Raw genomic sequence first — 6,045 nt, 5'->3', positions numbered from 1 at the left:
CTGATTGGGAACCACCCTGGCCAACATAGATCAAAACGAACTAGAACCAAAAACATAGAAAACAAAACATAGAAAATCCACACCCTGGCTCAACATTTAAGAGTCCCCAGAGCCAGGGCGTGACAGATACAGTCAAGCAAGTACGACTCTCTTTTACCCGAGAACTAGATCATGGCATTCGTAAAGTCTATTCACAACCCAACAATAACTAATAGTATATTTGTATTCATATTATTAAAAGACCTTACTTTCATTCCAGTCTACCTAAACAATTCAAATTATGGCCACAACTCTATCGCAATTGCCAGTCCGCTATTCAAATGTATGTAACTGTCCTATCTGATTAGACTATAGTCACTCCTCCCTCTTTCCCGTTGAATAAGTGAGTCCTTCAGTCTGAAAAGACGCAGGCTGCTAAATCGTCCAGTCTTATCCTGACTGTTCCGTCAATCTAAACAACCCATAAACAACCCACAACCATAGTTGAACTATACTTAGAAAACCTAGACTGTAATCAGCGATGCAGAATCTATGCTTTATTGAAATGACAAGTAAATCCTCCTTTATTCCAATGTTAATGGTCAGTAGTTTTAGTATCTGGCACATACTACCCTTTATCAGAAAATAGCTTTACAGGACTAAGATTTCACAAGCTGGAAGCTTTAACAGTCAACGAGTCAAATCTACATTCATTAATTTGGAAACAGATCTAACGAATTCAATCAAATGGATTATGTTCTTTCCCCCTATTATACTAAAATTCCTTTACTTTCTCACTTCTGCTTCAAAATGATAGATAGTTATCATAATGCCTACTCTTATTTCTATCAATGATCTATGTACTTTCTCCCACCCCTCACGTACGTCTACGTTTTGGGGTGTGCAAGTCAGCTCCTATTATTTTATCCAATCCCTCGTAATAAATTACACTCATATAAAATTAATTATATTCTAATATATTCACATCAACCAAACCATTCATGTTTCTAATGATTCTTTATTACCACAAATCAGTTAATCATAATCTAGTCTCAGCGGAACAACAACTAATTACCCAAATCCTTCCCCTCAGTCATAGAATCCTCCCAGAATCGTATAGGCTGGTCACTATTCACTGATCTTACAAAATTCTATGACAGGCATTGTTGTACGAAACTCCAAGATATCATTTATATGAAAATCGTATTATTCAAACGTATATATAATTATCATACCCACCTCTATATCTCATCATTCAAACTTCAGAGTGCGACTCATTTACACCATTATACTACTCTCATTCCACATTCACACAATGTTGTTCTCAAACGCGCTTAATTACTATTTGTATAACCTACAGGAATATTTTATTCTATCAAAGGGCCCAAATTTGGAATGTTAACCCTATCGCAGTTATTATTTTACTGTAGTCAATTTATCACAATACTACATCACCTCTAAAGTTTCCAAATATAATGTCAGAAACACACCCTAAAAGATTGACCAAAATACAATGCATAGACGTCATATGATCACACCTATACACGTGACCTGTTCTTCCAACAGGATTTCTCATACCCCTCCTAATAATGTGAATTTTCCACTCAGTTGGTAAATGTATATCCACATAACATTAATTCTTCTCTTTCCTTTTTGAACATGTTGAGTACTTATTTTTCTCTTTTTCTTTTGGCGCTTCTCTTCTTTCCTGTGTCTTTTGCTTTATGGTTCTTTATCAGTGTTTCCATTTCCTCACACACCGAGACATCAAATGTTCCTCCTTCTGGCCATTTGTTCCCATTTTCCTGGTGCGTTTCTCCCATTTTTCTGATGTTTTCACTATTTCTTTCTTGCCTAAGGGATACCTAGCACTCAGTATTTCTACCGCCGTTTTATTCATATTAATGGCCTATATGTTTAACTTCCTTTTTAATCTATTTTAGTATTCGGCCTATTTGTTTATTTCTCCTTCTTAATTATTTTTATATTAGTATTCACTTTTATTGTTAAACTATTTGTGCTTCTTTGATTATTGTTTGGTCAGAACTTATTTATTATTAATGGGCATTTGACAGTCTCTTTATGTAATAATAATATAATATCTCCTGATGTCCACTTTTCTTTTGTGTGGAACACCTCATGAATCTTTCCCTTGCTAGTGTTTTTTCTTAGCTTTAAATCACTCAGCTATATTCTTTATGTAATAATAATATAATATCTCCAGTTGTCCACTTTTCTTTTGTGTGGAACACCTCATGAATCTTTCCCTTGCTAGTGTTTTTCTTAGCTTTAAATCACTCAGCTATATTCTTTATGTAATAATAATATAATATCTCCTGTTGCCACTTTTCTTTTGTGTGGAACACCTCATGAATCTTTCCCTTGCTAGTGTTTTTCTTAGCTTTAAATCACTCAGCTATATGTGTGTTTCTACCCCTATGAGCAATCACAAACCATTCACTCTTCCTCTCCTGGTGCGAGACCGGGTGCGTCCTTCCTACCAGGTTACACTTAAGTAATGGTCCAGGAAAGGTGCGCCAATCTTTCTCCACCAAAGACAGAAACTTCAAACGACCTCAAATACAGTTTCTCTCCTCAACACAGAAAATAAGCTATCATCTGCAGGATTTCTTATTATTCTTATTCATACAGATGAGTAGCCACCCGCGCCCAAATGAATCAGACAGTTAAATGACTCACAGTAGCCCAAGCAAACCACTCATCCACATGAGATGATCAGACCTACTATATCTAACACTTTCTCTATATTTTGAAGCCTTAGTGGCTGTTTAACCCGTTCACCTACTCAGGATGACGGGTGTTAACTCCAATTTTTTGTGTCACCTACTCCGGATGACCTAACTTTTTACCTGATCGCCCCTTTCTGATTCACTTCCCCGACACAAGAAAGATGATTTTATACAGGATTTCTATCTGTATTCTATCTGTCCCTGTTTTCAACTCCTGGCAAGCTCGCCATTTATGTCGTAGAAATATTTGACTCAAAAGTAGTCAACTCAAAAATATCTCTCAAGAGACTGGAGCTTGTGAATCCAAAAATTACACTTTATCATTGCGTAAACAAAGCCAAGCTGCTCCATGGAGCACCTGCTTGCCCTTGGCTTAAAGATTTCCTTTTATACACATACAAATGCATAGTCATGCTTACATAGAATATACAGTTACTCCCCCTAAGATAAATGATTAACATCTTTCACTGTCACGCCACCATTATCTTTCAAAGTCCAATAACACATGTTGTTTACTCTACAAGGGCTACGTGCGCTTTCCAGTTGAGGCCTCTTTCCCTTATCTCTTTATAATGGTGGCGTGACTCAGACACTTTCTTAAAAAAAACAATATACATACATTCATTAAAGCATGGTTACACAATGTATTGGCTATATTCCTTATTTAGACATGCATCTGGATTATAAAAATGTCAATCATGTTTACTATATTTGACCTTTGACATTTCCCAACATTTTGCCTTAATGATACATAATTTATTTCTATATTGCCAAACGTCAGCCTCAAAACCTTAATGACTTGGAGAAGATCTGCAAAGAGGAGTGGAACAAAATCCCTCCTGAGATGTGTGCAAACCTGGTGGCCAACTACAAGAAACGTCTGACCTCTGTGATTGCCAAAAAGGGTTTTGCCACCAAGTACTAAGTCATGTTTTGCAGAGGGGTCAAATACTTATTTCCCTCATTAAAATGCAAATCAATTTATAACATTTTTGACATTCGTTTTTTTTAGTTGTTATTCTGTCTCTCAATGTTCAAATCAACCTACCATTCAAATTATAGACTGATCATGTCTTTGTCAGTGGGCAAACTTACAAAATCAGCATGGGGATCAAATACTTTTTTCCCTCACTGTATGTGTATGTAAACTTCCGACTTCAACTGTACATACCCCAACCAGATGCCATGGATTACAGGCAACATCCGCACTGAGGTAAAGGGTAGAGCTGCCGCTTTCAAGGAGCGGGACTCTAACCTGGATGCTTATAAGAAATCCCGCTATGCCCTCCGACGAACCATCAAACAGGCAAAGAGTCAATACAGGACTAACATTGAATCGTACTACACCGGCTCTGACGCTCGTCAGATGTGGCAGGGCTTGAAAGCTATTACAGACTACAAGGGGAAGATCAAAACGAGCTGCCCAGTGACACAAGCCTACCAGACGATCTAAATCACTTCTATGCTCGCTTCGAGGCAAGCAACACTGAAGCATGCATGAGAGCATCAGCTGTTCCAGATGACTACATGATCACGCTCTCCATAGCCGATGTGAGTAAGAATTTTAAGCAGGTCAACATTCACAAGGCCGCAGGGCCAGACGGATTACCAGGATGTGTACTCTGAGCATGCGCTGACCAACTGGCAAGTGTCTTCACTGACATTTTCAACATGTCCCTGACTGAGTCTGTAATACCAACATGTTTCAAGCAGACCACCATAGTCCCTGTGCCCAAGAACACTAAGATAACCTGCCTAAATGACTACTGACCCGTAGCACTCACGTCTGTAGCCATGAAGTGCTTTGAAAGGCTGGTCATGGCTCACATCAACACTATTATCCCAGAAACCCTAGACACACTCTAATTTGCATACCACCCCAACAGATCCACAGATGATGCAATCTCTATTGCAATCTCTATTGCACTCCACACTGCCCTTTCCCACCTGGACAAAAGGAACACCTACGTGAGAATTCTGTTAATTGACTACAGCTCAGCGTTCAACACCATAGTGCCCTCAACACTCATCACTAAGTTAAGGACCCTGGGACTAAACACCTCCCTCTGCAACTGGATCCTGGACTTCCTGACGGGCCGCCCCCTGGTGGTAAGCGTAGGTAACAACATATCTGCCACACTGATCCTCAACACGGGGGCCCCTCAGTGGTGCGTGCTCAGTCCCCTCCTGTACTCCCTGTTCACCCATGACTGCATGGCCAGGCACGACTCCAACACCATCATTAAGTTTGCCGACGACACAACAGTGGTAGGCCTGATCAACGACAACGATGAGACAGCCTATAGGGAGGAGGTCAGAGACCTGGCCGTGTGGTGCCAGGATAACAACCTCTCCCTCAACGTGATCAAAACAAAGGAGATGATTGTGGACTACAGTAAAAAAAAGAGGACTGAGCACGCCCCCATTCTCATTGGCGGGGCTGTAGTGGAACAGGTTGAGAGCTTCAAGTTCCTTGGTGTCCACATCACCAACAAACTAACATGGTCCAAACACAGAAAGACAGTCGTGAAGAGGGCACGACAAAGCCTATTCCCCCTCAGGAGACTGAAAAGATTTGACATGGGTCCTCAGATCCTCAAAAAGTTATACAGCTGCACCATCGAGAGCATCCTGACTGGTTGCATCACCGCCTGGAATGGCAACTGCTCGGCCTCCGACCGACCACAAGGCACTACAGAGGGTAGTGCGTACGGCCCAGTACATCACTGGGGCCAAGCTTCCTGCCATCCAGGACCTCTATACCAGGCTGTGTCAGAGGAAGGCCCTAAAAATTGTCAAAGACTCCAGCCACCCTAGTCATAGACTGTTCTCTCTGCTACCGCACAGCAAGCGGTACCGGAGCGCCAAGTCTAGGTCCAAAAGACTTCTTAACAGCTTCTACCCCCAAGCCATAAGACTCCTGAACAGCTAATCATGGCTACCTGGACTATTTACATTGCCACCCCAGAACACCCCCTCTTTTACGCTGCTGCTGCTCTGTTTATTATCTACGCATAGTCACTTTAACTCTACCCACATGTACATATTACCTCAATTACCTAGTGTGACGAATACTGAGTATATGAAGAGGCAGGACGCAGACGCAGGAATTAACAAGGGAAAGGTTTACTTAACAATAAGAAAGAGAATAACAAAGAGCGCGTAAACGACACGACGCTAAAGGTTACACACAACAATGAACGATCAGTCCAGGGCTTTATAGTGGTGGTGATGAGATGATGAGGTGCAGGTGCGCTGGAGGTAATTAGGGTGCGTTGGGTTTCCATTCCTGTGTTTGCCGAGGTGGTGTGCTCAG

This window comes from Coregonus clupeaformis, chromosome 12 (genome assembly GCF_020615455.1).
Source record: "Coregonus clupeaformis isolate EN_2021a chromosome 12, ASM2061545v1, whole genome shotgun sequence".
Lineage (NCBI taxonomy): Eukaryota > Metazoa > Chordata > Actinopteri > Salmoniformes > Salmonidae > Coregonus > Coregonus clupeaformis.
The sequence above is the reverse complement of the archived record's forward strand: the minus strand, read 5'-3'. Positions refer to the sequence as shown.